The sequence below is a fragment of the Aedes albopictus genome, chromosome 3 (assembly GCF_035046485.1).
Source record: "Aedes albopictus strain Foshan chromosome 3, AalbF5, whole genome shotgun sequence".
NCBI classification, from domain to species: domain Eukaryota; kingdom Metazoa; phylum Arthropoda; class Insecta; order Diptera; family Culicidae; genus Aedes; species Aedes albopictus.
Window position 1 is genome coordinate 145,156,732 of NC_085138.1, and position 14,129 is coordinate 145,170,860.

The 14,129-nt window shown below is 44.3% G+C and overlaps 1 pseudogene; it reads left to right on the forward strand.

The window, feature by feature from the left end:
* Nucleotides 1-1,542: 1,542 nt before the first annotated feature.
* Nucleotides 1,543-10,955, forward strand: LOC109423395 (uncharacterized; annotated as a pseudogene).
* Nucleotides 10,956-14,129: the final 3,174 nt, after the last annotated feature.

A 14,129-nucleotide genomic window follows, 5' to 3' on the forward strand; every position in this document is an offset into this window, starting at 1 on the left:
GGGCTTTTGTTTGGAAGGACAAGCAGTTCAAAATCCCGGTGTATGTGGACAGCGAAGCGGTGTCTGTACGAGTACATGACCTGCCCCCTTCTGTACCCCACACCACCGTCGCTAACTTCATGATGAAGTACGGGGATGTGTTTTCAATACAAACAGAACGTTGGAAGAATTACTTTGTCGGTATACCGAACGGGGTTCGAGTGCTATTGATGAGGATCAAACACCCGATCCCTTCATATGTCACGATAGCAGACGAGATTTGTTATGTGGAGCACATAAACCAAATTCGAACTTGTAGGCGGTGCTCCAGGCCGGTTCATCCCAAGCAGAGGTGCTTGGAAGAGACCGTACCCGAGACAAGAATAACAACAGCAGCAGCAACAGTGGCAGCATCATCTCAATCAAATGAACAAATTTTCTCCGTCGCCGATTTTCCGCCGATGTGCAGCAGTCAATCGACCCCATCCTCCCCTGAAACATTCATCGAAATAGTGGCGAGAAGTAAGCGTGCGCTTATAGAACGCGAAAACAATGCCGTACCTACAAATCAAGCCAACAAAGCAGACCAACAGAGTACGAATGGAAGCGACGACGACGACGACGGCGACAACGGCGAGACCGACAGCTCACCTTCACCATGTGAGACTGATTGTGGAACCAATAAACGGCGGCTGTCAACGAAGCGCGGAAAGGAAAAAAAGAAGTTGTGTGGGATTCAAGAGTCACAGAGTGCATGTGGTTCTGTTAGTTTGTCTGATTCAATATGAAAAAAAAGGTTCTATTGGCCCCGTAAAGCCTTCGGGCGTATGGGCCTGTCAAATAAAGAAATAGTAAAAAAAAAAAAGAGAACTCTCTCATGTTACTTTCGCCCTTATTTAAACTCAATCTAGAATTGTATAATGTACACCAAGAAAGTTTTCTACTCAGTAACTGAGTTGGTCTTACTCAGAAATCGAAAAATCCTTTGTATTCTTACTCAGAATCAGCTAAAAGTGGGACAACCCATTGCCAATGGGTTGTCCCACTTTTAACGGAAACTGAGTAAGAATACAAATCTCGCGCTTAGTATCATACGGGCGTAACTACAATGATCAATTCTCTTCATCGACTTTCTCTTTGGTTAATAACTTGGCCGGCAAATCATTTTCGGATGTTTTTGTTATTTTAGTAACTAGATCTAGTCGCCATATACCGAAATACACCGAGAGATCATCCAAATATTGGTAGTATTTCCCGGAATAATCCGAAGAGAAAGTCGATGAAGAGAAATCAATCATTGTAGATACGCCTGTATGATACTAAACGCGAGAAATGATTTTTCGATTTCTGAGTAAGACCAACTCAGTCACTGAGTAGAAAATTTCCTCGGTGTATCGATTTCTACGTACATCCAAAATATCTAAGGTGGAAAGGATTCTAATATGAATTTAATTACAGGCCGTGAAACGATACATTGTGGTTAAGGTCGGCGTACACCCAACATCAAAAGATTATAACGTTTATCGGATGGCTTTACAACTCCCACACCTACCGGCAAATAAAATGATGGAGGGTGTGAAAGTTGTAACTGAATATATAAAGAAACATACCGAGGATGTCGAGAAGGCCGAAGATTTTGGCCGATATCTGCGGCTGCAGTGGCTACGGAACATCAGCCCATTAATCTACTCTACCTATCGTTCCGATATAACAACCAACAACGTAGCCGAGAGTTACCACTCCTTGCTGTTGCGCGAAGTGGGAGTGTCGCCGTCTCCGTGGGTGTTTGTAGGTTTGTATAATACACAATGTACCTACAAACAGACGTAACACTTGAACATTTATAAATTCTAAACATAGTCACTGGAAAACTAGCGCAAATTTATGTAAACATTAGTGTTTCGCCAACCGTGAACTAGATGGCTGTAAAACGCCACTGGTGATTTGTTTTCCAACTATGGGAGCTTGCACAGTGACGTCACTTTTTATCTCCTTCTTTTTCTCTCCTACGACGTCGAAATTTTGAGGGCAATGTTTACTTTTTGTATGAGAATTTGCGAGGTTATGTAAGCCTCTATAAACTATAGGAATCGCCCGCTAAATGAGTGTACGATGTATGTAATTAGAGTGCCACGTCTGTTTGTCTGTGGTATAAGCCTATATTCAAACTACGTTTTCTAAAAGGAATGTGGTGTAGAACAAAGCCAGTGAAAACAGAAATCACTTCAGTGATAAATAATTTTGTTTTACAGAAAAAATAATTGGATTATCTAAAACAGTGGCACTAGAGATTAGCAGAGGAGATCAGGCGCTAATGTACAGACGGCAGCAGAGTGAACGGCAAAAAGTGGTCCAACTGTGTACGGCGGCATTCGATGAGGACGGCGATGTGCAAAAATTTTTGCTATCTTTAAATGATAGCAAGAAAAATATCGAATGTTGCAGCATGCAGATGGCAGACAATGATCTCATCATTGCTTTAGATGGTAAAGCCTGGAACGCAATGGTTGCGTTGCGGATGCTTTTACATTTCTCTAACATGTTTCCCTACTAACCAACTACCTGCCCTCTTTTCTTCTCGCCCTTATAGTATGCGTATCATGCACGAAGTATGCAGCAATAACCTTACAACCTTGCATGCATAAACCTTATTGTGGAACCTGCGTCTGGCCGGCCCTTGCATCTAACAAGCTATGTCCTCTTTGTTCGGCGCCATGGTCCGGTATCCTGAAAGACACCGAATAGCATTGCCCTCTGTTCCCATCATCTTTATGTCAGCGTTCTTAGTACATCAATTGCTACAGATTTTTTTAATACATACCTAATAACAGCAGATTATTAACAAAAAATAACACGGTAACCCATGTCACCTTACTCATAACCTTAATGGTATCTAATCAAATCTAATTTATTTTTTTCCATAATCCACAGCGGAGGAAGATGGATTGGATGAGACGGTTGATAACTCCGAAGACAATAGACTAAAATCACTAAAATAGTCCAACTCAGGACGACGACGATGACCATCCAAACATGGTCAACTTCGAAAGACCGAAACGTAGAACATGCCGTCGATCGAGGAAGTTTGAAGTACGATAGAAGACTACGAGAACTTGGTCACTAACAAGAATCAGCGCGTCTGGGCTATCCTGCAGAAGGAGGACGCCAAAGTTTCGATGCTTATGATGATGGTGCCGTTCAAATGGTGAGTGTTTACTGAAGATAATCTCAATCTTGAGACAGAAGAACGGGAAGAGAAGGAACCTCCACCATCTCCAAAATACAAGCCGAGTCGCTCCAGGATAAAGACTCAGAAGCGAGACAATGACATGAACAACAATGAAAACAATGAACAACCATGACGACGATAGTACGAATTAGAGCAGATAGGGTTCTTGCAGCGCGAAGAAGAAACTGAAAGTTCCGATGCTGAAGATCAAGTTCGAAGGACTGAAGAAGAACCTCAGCCACACTGGTCTCCTCCGAAGCCAGTCTACGGACCACCGGTATGTTACTTTATCATAGCTTATTTTATAAAATTATAAACTAATCTACCAATTCACAGAAACCTACCTACGTCATTCAACCAACATAGCCTTCCCTCCGAAACCAGTCAATGGATCTTCGAAGCCCGTCTACGGACCACCGAAACCGATCTTCACCGCTCAGCAGACCTTCGGACATCACTCCTCTGCTCACGTTCCCCAACCCCAGCAGAGATCGAATGCGACGGATGGAATTCGATTGCCGGCCCAGTTGACCAGGATCCACCCAACCAGGTAGAAATCCACGCTCCGGAATTCTCGTATGGACCTCCTCCCAGCGATGACTTCCTTGGTGACGGCCATCAACAAATCTCTGGTGGCGACATTGGTCTTCAACTGCCTCGTTTGAATCCGGGACCGTCGTTCAACAGCGACCTCAACCTGTACGGCGGACTAGAACAGCGAAAGGGAAACAGTTGAAGTAGGTGTTGGGTACTCTAGGGTCAAGTGGATTTTCAACCATTTTCGTTCGTTTTCAGAGTTATTCGAGCTTCATCTCTGACTCTTATGGAGCACCACCGCTCGATTTGTACGCCCCAGGTAGCTACAAGCATCGTAGCTACATCGTTCGTGAAGCCACTACCTCCTCCTCCATCAAAACCTTAGTTCCCACCATCGCCAATCTACGGAATTTCTCACCGGCCAGCCCTCTACCAACACGGTTTCGCCATTTCCAACGGATCTATCAGCGGTAAATTGAAATGATGGTCCGGACCAATTGCCAATGACTGAAACGTGTTATAGGCCATTCCAGCTAATTGCCGATCACCCACCCATACCATCCTGCCTCATTAAATCCAATGGACACACCGTCGAACAGCTGGATTCGCATCCAAGCCACACTACTCCCGCCGCCAGCCAGTGACATCGCAACTGCTCCGGTCGCCAGCTCCCATCCGAACCGCCCAAGCCGTTCCTGACACCGCATCAGTACACGGAAGCTCTCACCATTCCGTGCCATTCTGGCCTCAACGTCCTTCCGACCTTTTCCACCGGCTGTGGTCACCATCCGGAGCTGTTGGGGACGCTGCCCGGAGTTCTCGGGACACGGTAATGACCAGTAGTACTTTGGAGCATTGGGCGCCCAGGCCTACATCTGCGAAGAATCCAACAGCATCGACTCCAGCTATGGATCACCACCTTTGGGAGTCGTCATTGATGATTTCCGCACCGCTCTTCAATTGTCCGGAAGTGAATCCGTTTCTGCATCGAGCCTGTCTAGTCTTAGTGCGGACTCGGTGATCTCGAACTTGTTTCCTCCCAGAAATCGCGCTGCCTGGCCTGACCATCCCGGTGTAAGGCCAGGTTTCTGGCTGACGATCCTGTCGGTCATGGTGGATCAAGTGGAGCTGCACCAACCACTCTTGTCCGTCATCGAACAACCGCAGTCGAACTTCCAACAGTCATCCTTGTACGATCCGAACATCGACCACAGCGAGGTGTCCGTGTTCTTAAAAAGTCCCGAAGGCCAAAAAACCATAACCGATCAACCAAGGGCACCCTCCGGATCCATTCACAAGCGATAAGCGGCCATATCCGAAGGGCAATAGTCAACCATTTCGAGTGAGTGTCAAGAGAGCGAGTTGAGAGATCCTCGGGGATACGTTAGTTGTTATACGCAATTCAGTATTATAATTTCTATTTTATAATACTCATTTCAGTTTCATAATGGCCTAGTTTTCCGCACTGGTTCCGCACTCAAATGAGTTGCGTAATGTTCACTATGCAACTCATTTGAATTGCATTATAAACATTATGCAACTCAGATGATTTGTATAATGAAAAAATCATAGCATAATTTCTGTTTTGCATTACTTAATAATAATAATAAGCTAGTTTACTCCACGTGCTAACAAGGATGTTTTCGATCACCTGGCAATCATTTTGACTCATTTATCCATAACTCAGTTCAGAAGCATAATACTGAAATGAGATGTTCGGCAAACTTGTAGATAAGTCACACACAATACGCGACGCGACACAAGACAACACTTATCGTTCTTACAATCGTTGTCTTGTGTCGCGTTGCGTATTGTGTGTGTCGTGTAGTTCGTTAGTGCAACTGTAGAGTATATTGTTGTAGATAAGTGTTTTTCCTACAATTATCACCAAGGACGCTATATCCTAAATCTCATATATGCGGCGTGAGTGCGCTAGTAACACCTACTCATACTAAACGATCGAAATATCCGATCGTTTAGTATGAGTAGGTGGTACTAACACTTTTACGCCGTAAATATAAGAGTTAGAATTTGGCGTCCTTGGTGATAATTGTAGGAAAAACAATAATCTACAAGTTTGTCGAGCATCACATTTTAATATAAGGCTTCTGAACTGAGTTATAGACAAATGAGTCAAATGATTGCCAGATGATCAAAAACATCCTTGCGTGCTAGTGTGTCATTAAGGCCTACTTTTCCTCATTTCATTATGCAACAATTTGCTTCTTAAAATCTTAAAGCAGAATCTTAAATCTTAAAAAAATCAACAAACCTTGACGATTGCCGCATAAGTAAAGATAAGTATTGCATTCGTTTCAAACATATTTTCACCAAAGTTTCCAAATATCATGGATGACAGTGCAAACAACATTGATTCCTTGAATTAATGAAAATTGTTCCATTTTGGAACATTAGTTTGACAATGTCTAGTTAATAAAACAACAGTATAAATAGTTTTCAAATGCGGTATGCAAGATAGGCACTACCTTCGATGGGTGGATTAATCAGCTTTACTGCAGTTGCCAGCATCCGAGTGATGAAATCAAAACAGAAAAAGTGTTGCCGTTCAGGCGGCTGTTCACTCTTCGCTTCTCTACCTATTTTCTCTGGTTGGAGATATCGTCCATGTCGCTTCCATAACTTTCACGGCTATGGTTTACGGTTCGCCAATCGCATTTCTTCATCATCCTGGGAAAGTTTCGCATGACATCGCATTGAGTTGGCCCGTAATAGAAATTATGAAGAAACGTTGAACATCATTGCTGTTGATTTTTCTGGTCACGTTTACCCTTAGAATGATGCTGTCGTCGATGTGGGCCAACCGAACACATTATTTGTTGGAAGCAGCCTGGACATGATGAATTTTGTTGCAACCCTAGCTTTAATTCATTTTGTCTGTTGACTGGAACCGACACACATTGCTGCTTATGCGTGTCTTCTTTGCTGGGTTGAAACACACAATCTCCATTCACTTTTTCACTGCTTTGTGTATTGTTCAAATAACTCGCTTGTTGGATGGTATTGTTCTGAACATGATCGTTCTTATTTTGCATATTAGCAACTTTAACATGCAAATCGTGAATCTCGCGCACAGCCTCACGAAATTCGTCCTTCACTACTAGCTTGTGATACTAATTCTGCGATATTTTGATTCAAACGTATTAACTGCACTTCCAAATACTCGTAAATGTTGGTTTGGTGATATGGAGCACACACTTCCCATTGGAAGCTTGGGTCCGTTTGACCCCGTGTAACCGCATCCATTTCACCAACCTTCTAACTGTTTTCACGTATTCGGCCACGTATCCTGAAGCTATTGGTTCCCGGACGAGCCCCCAATTTGTAAGGTTTCGGGAATTTTAACCAAGTAAGCCTCATCAATTACGGACTACGCGATCGAAACGAATTCAACTCTTTATTTCACCGTCTGTTATCAGCCTGGTACCTCGATCAAAACTAAACCGAATTCACACAATACATTTCAGAGCTATTTATCGTTGACTTGCAGTTGCCATACTAGGGATGATCATTTTAGTTCTAACATACATGTAGGTATCAAAAAACTAAACTTTTTTGACATCTTGCCAGGTAAAGTTGGCAAAAACCTTAGGGTGTCCATATTGCCCCGCCTACCCCTACCGCAGCGCTATCTGCGGATGAAAGCTCAACCTTTATGCGATAGTGCGCGTTACTGATTGTATGCAGATACCAAAACATACGCACACCATCTTCCCTTATGACAAATCACGAACACTCCCAAGTAACCACGAAGCCGTATATAAGTGCATCAATTTTGCCATTTATTGATAATTAAAATTATGAATATAATGCTGCATTACTTTAAACACCTCATTAAAGCAATATTAAAGTCGAAAAGGGCCCCACCAAAATCAAATTAGTGCCACATATTGCAGCACGCTGACAGCCATGCTAAAGCAATATAAATGCATGGGCTGTACATTTGCATTTGACATGCTTGATACGTGCAACACGAAAAACCAAAACAAAAATCTATTTTTAGCACCGTTTCGTTATCGACGGTACTGATGCCCCCACACATGAATGTTTTAACTATTATTTTTTTGTCGCCGGGTCGGGAGTCGAACCAGAAGTGTAGAAGACCGCTAGATGAGTTCCATTGCGCTGGCGCCTTGGACCGTTTCTGCTGCAGTGATAACAACAGATATTTCATTAACTAAAAGGAAACTGTTCTTCTGTCTCAATCATTGTAGTAGAGGGTAAAACGACTGTCATATGTAATAGAATACAGTAAACTATCACATTCCGATAAATGACTAAAAAATACATAATGCATTTTAGAAGATATTTAATCAACATAAGAAGATTAAAACCTCGATTAAAACACCCTTCGCACACTGCTCATATGCTAATTATAATTTCCATCGTTATTGGCATGTGATAGCAGCCTACAGAAAAGAGAAAAGTTCATCTCTAAATAGGTTTTGCTGTCGTCGATCGGTGGCTCAAACGGGGATTAAGTTGGTCTGGAGTCGAACCAGAAATGTTGAAGACCGCTAGAGTTGATCGTAAAGTTCTTCAATCTTCTTGATTTCGTTTGTTTACCATTAGAGTCAAGCTTTTATAATTGTATTGTTAGAGCAAACTTTGCTAGTTTGTACATTGCATTTATTCAGTTTTTGCAGTGTAGAATTATTGAATTATCTTATATCACCTTTTAATAAACCCGAATGTAAAGAAAAATGCAATGCATCATCACATTGATAATTCCAATCTAAAGCATTATTGCATGACAAGTGTTGAATTACTGCATTTCGCATTGCAAAGGTTGATATTCAGTCTAATTCGTGCAATGTTATAATGCTTGTGGTTACTTGGGCTGTTACATAGAGCCAAGGTTGCGACCATTCATTTGCAAAGATTTAGGCTCAGTGTACCAGTTATGGCTATAGTACCTCAAATTCGCCATAGTTGATTTTCAACCTTTAAAGATACAAATCAACAAGAAAAAAATCGTGAACAACAGATCACGAACACAAAAGATGATTGCAATCATTCAAACTTCACAATTTGCTCAAATTATGGTAGAAATAAATCATTTTCCTTAACTTTTCGGCCTCCTTGCACCCTATTTCGCCATAGTGTACCAGTTATGGCAACTCCCATAAGGGATGCGTTTCTACATTTTTCCTGTAAAGTATTAAAACAAATCAATCATTTGACTTATTGTTTACATTCGTCGGTCTTCTTCTTATTTTTGTAGAAATAGTTTTTCTTAGGTGGTGCGATAACTGGTACAGGCACCCTACATTCATTTGTTATTATCTCAGTTCAGAAGCATGCTATCGAAAAACAATGTATGGATGAAAATTTGCCGAATAACATTGGGGTCGCAAACGTACTACAGATAAAACTACAAGGTTAAATTCATCCATACATTGATTTTCGATAGCATGCTTCTAAACTGAGATAATAGCAAATGAATGTAAATCTTTGCAAATGAATGGTCGCAACCTTGCATAGAGCTTCCACATTGAAACGCTTAGAGAGCACCACTTGTTTTGTCGCTTGACGTTTTCATAGAAAAAGACAAGAGAGGGCATTCTTTCTATTTTTATTCTTTGGTTTATTGAAAGTTATCACAATTTTTCAAAGTACCTTTCAGTAGTTCTTTTCGATAACATGTTTTCTATCACCCATAAACATGGCAGGGTTCAAAATTCACAATAAGGATGATTTATTTGACTAAACAAAAATATGTTTTATGGTCAGTTCAAACATGCTGCGGGGCAAGAAGAGCACTTCATTAAAATCAAAATATACAGTGGTTGAAATGGTAAATCTTCTTTATTGCTATGGTATCACGTTCTAAAATGATCAGTTTTTTTTCGATTATTAAAAAATGACGAGTTTAACTTTATACAAAATGACCCGAAAAGCAATGAACGATTATTAAGTGACTTATTTTTAGAAATTAACGCAACCAAATAGTTGCAGAGAATACGGAAACCTATGTTCGGCATTATTGAGTGGATTACAATCAATAATTTATTTTTTTTTTCTATACTCCCATCAGGGGTGCTCATCTTGCCCCACAGTAGGAAAATAACTAAGATTGAATAAATTTTAACGTTTGTTTTAAGAAAATATTTCCTAATGCAAGTTAAAATGCTTTACAGTAAGCTAGTAATGGTCGCTGATAATCAAAATTAAGGTAAAAATTTGATTCTAACATAAAAATCATATTTTATTCTGATTATAAGAAAATGCTAAACATTTAACGGTTCAGTCAAACAGAACCAAAATTCTAATTTTCATGTATTTTGGTGCCCGTGAACCTATTAAAAAATCAATTTGATGTTTGTATGGGAGTGATTTTTCATATCACCCCTCGTCGCAGTTTGTACGGCGCGAATCTGTCAAACAGTCATTTATTACGTAATCGACTATTTTTGAACCTCCCTCCGTAACGCTTTTTTGTATGAAAATCCTATTTTTGTTTTGTATAAACCGTAACGCTCGGCAATATTCTCCCCCTCCCCCTAGAGCGTTATGTAATTTGTGGACAACGCCCCGCGGGGGGGGGGGGGGGGGGGGGGTTCAAAAATTGTAGATTATAGCGTTACGTAATAAATGGATGCTGCCATATTTCTAGTTTTTTCCGGTAATTATGAATTCTCGGCTTTTTCCCGGTTCGCTGGTCACTCTGGATTATCAACCTACACCACACATCGGGCGCATGCCCCCAATTAGACCCAAGATTAATCGTTCAATTTCTATGTTCTTTTGCTTTTCGTTTCATCGGATCAGCTGCGACCGTCAGCATTATTAATTTATGCACTGGTGCTCACGATCAATATCGATGCCCAACATCGTGAGGTACCCATCGCCGATACCTAAAGACTGCCACCCTCGTGCTTATGGTGCTTCTTCATTGGAAGTACCGGCTTCAGTATATGGAGCACCTACAGTAGCATAGTATCCAGCAACTCTACCAAACCCTCGATCGAGCCGAACAAGGAGTACGGCGTACCGGTACAAAACTTTGGACCGCCCAATATCAACATCGAGTACGGACAATCAGCTCCAGCCCCAAAACTCATCTCTTATCCACCGAAACCCAACCTCCACCCCAACCTTAATCACATCATCCACCGAAGAAGCAGTCTTCCTTCCTTGGTTTTTTTTTCTCGACGTTTGGATTCGCAGGCTAAGAGGAGCGCCACCAGCTAGTACCTGTGGGAGTTGGCAACACGTCTACCTCGCCACATCTAATCACCTTGCTGACGACTACGACCAACCATACCTTTTGCAGTGGGCGACTGCCAACCGTATAAAACTAAAACAAAAGCGCGCCGCTGCAGCGCAGAGCATTTCCTTTGTAACAATCATTCTGAACTCTGTACAGTTAACACGCGAATTATATCTTTTCATCAAACGCGCCTCGTGTTCTTTTCTTCTCGGGAGAAATCCTTTTTCGGTCCGTTTTTCGTGGTGTCCGCTTCGCGTACAGTGGTTCTGCCCACAGGTAATGGGCCCAGCGTGCGAAAAAGCCAGAAAGGATTGAGAATTTGTGCGTTGATTTCGGCGTGGGCTCGTCGCGAGTGAAAATCCGGTCAAGTGATTTTTCGCGCGAGTGGCAAAATGGCGGATAGTGCCAAAGTTTCATTCCCGAAGTTGGGCTCGAGCAACTGGGGTTCCTGGAAACAAAGGATGGAGTGGTTGCTCGAGAAAGAAGACCTTTGGGATGTGATTAGGCTGGAAAAGCCGGAAGATGCCGACGCGGATTGGTTGACTCGTGATAGGAAGGCTCGGGCTAATATTGGGCTTTGCCTGGAAGAGAGCCAATTCAAGATCGTGCAAGTGTCGGAAAGTGCGCGGGGAATGTGGGCGGCTCTGAAAGAGCACCATGAGAGAGCGACTATGTCGACGGTAGTGTTTTACCTGACGCAATTGTGTGGTGCGAACATGGACGAGAGTGACGATATGGACAAACATCTTTCGGAAATGGAAGAACTATTCGATAAGTTGGCCGCCGCGGGCCAGAACTTGGAAGAGTCGCTGAAAATCGCGATGATTTTCAAAAGTGTTCCGCAATCGTACCGAGTGCTAGTGCAAACCCTACAGTGCCGGGCTGATGCTGACTGGACGGTGGTTTCCGTCAAAACTCGGCTGTTGGATGAATTCCGGCAGCGGCAACAGCAGGGCGCATCGCTGTCGGAGAACATGAGAGCGATGAAGTTAGCCGCGGATAGCAGCAAAGAAGAGCGGCGGTGCTTTTTCTGTAAACAACCCGGTCACGTAAAAGCGCAGTGCAAAAAGTGGCTTGCGAAGAACAACAGTGGTGGTTTCGGGAAAAAGCGTGGTGCGAGGGACGAAAAGCCGAAGGATGACAATCCGAGAGCGAAGCAAGCACAGGACGTAAACAGTGCGGTGTGTTTCATGGCTGGTGACTCGATGCCAACCAGCTGGGTGATTGATAGTGGCGCTACGGCGCACATGACGAGTGATCGCGCGTTTTTCCACTCGCTGCGCACAAGTGTTGACACAAAAGTGACTCTGGCCGATGGTAATAAAACGAAAGTGGACGGACTCGGTGATGGTGTTATTTTCGGTGAAGACGGGCGTGGCGGCCGAGTGGAAATTACGCTGAAGAATGTGCTGTTCGTGCCCGAGTTAGACGGCGGGTTAATATCGGTGAGCCAGCTAGCGGCGAAAGGATTCGTCGTTGTGTTCGGTGCTTCGGATTGTACCATACGGAACGCCGCTGGTGAGACGGTGGTGGTCGGCGACAAGGTCGGCAGTCTCTACCGGCTGCGAGTACAGCAGAGATCGCTCAAGGCTGCAGGTGAGCATAACGACCGGTGCCAGCACACGTGGCATCGTCGCGTGGGGCATCGCGACCCAGATGTCTTGCGGCGGATGGATGGAGATAACCTGGTAAGTGGCTTTAAATTATCCGATTGTGGGGTTCGCACGACGTGCGAGTGTTGCTTGAAGGGGAAACTTGCAAGGAAGCCATTTCCCCCCGTGGTTGAACGGAAAGCGAATCGGCCACTTGGATTAATCCATACGGATCTTTGCGGTCCGATGGAAACCGCAACTCCATCGGGGAACCGGTACATCATGACCTTGATAGACGACTTCAGCCGTTTCACCACCGTCTACCTGCTGAAGACCAAGGATGAAGCCGCCGGGAAAATCAAGGAGTTCGTGCGTCGCTGTGAGAATCTCTTCGGGAGGAAGCCTGTCACCATTCGGTCGGACGGAGGCGGTGAATACACCGGCCGAGAACTGCGAAAGTTTTACGAGTACGAGGGGATCAAGGCCGAGTACACTACGCCGTACACACCACAGCAGAATGGGGTGGCCGAGCGCAAGAATCGGTCACTCCAGGAGATGGCGATTTGCATGCTGGCGGATGCCAACATGGGCAAGCAGTACTGGGGCGAAGCCGTGATGGCGGCCTCGTATATCCAGAATCGTGTTCCGTCGCGGGTGATTGGAAAAACGCCGTACGAACTGTGGATGGACCGTAAGCCAGACGTGGCACACCTGAAAGTATTTGGTTGTTCGGCGTACGTTCGGGTGCCGGATGCAAGGCGCTCTAAACTGGATCACAAGGCGGTAAAACTCACTTTCGTTGGGTATTCGGAGGATCACAAGGGGTATCGTTTCCTCGATCCCTCGACGAATCGCATTACTATCAGCCGGGATGCGAAGTTTATAGAGTTGGATGACGGATCGGAGATGCAGAAGAAGCCTGCCCCGCAGGCCACAGCAGGAGATCCGGAGAGCAATATTGAAGTCCCGCTGAATGTTTTGGAGGATCAGGACGACAAGGTAGCAGCAAGGCCACGACGGCCGCCCTTTGAGGTGCAGGATAACGGCGAAGACAGCGGTTCCGAGATTGAAGGTTTTGTCAGCGCTGATGACAGTTCGGAGGAAGGTGGTCCAGGAAGCGACGACGGTGCAGTTGTTCAGGAGGAGCAAGAACTCCGTCGACAGGATAGGCGAACAAGGGGCGTTCTACCAAGGAGGCTGAAGGATTTCGTTGTGAGTGTCGCTAAGAGCGCAGCGGAAGAGCCTACAGACCATCGCGAGGCGGCCGAGGTGAAAGAATGGAAGGATGCCATGGATTCCGAGATGCGGTCGCATGAAGAGAACACCACCTGGGAGCTAGTTCCGTTGCCAAACGGGAAGAAGGTGATTGGTTCTCGGTGGGTTTTCTCGCTCAAGCGGGATGAAAACGGGAACGTCATCAAATACAAGGCACGACTTGTGGCGCAGGGGTTTACCCAGCGTTTTGGGGTAGATTACCTGGATGTCTTCGCACCTGTGACGCGTCATGAAACTTTGCTGGCACTTCTGGCAGTAGCCGGGAAGAACAACATGAGCCTCCAGC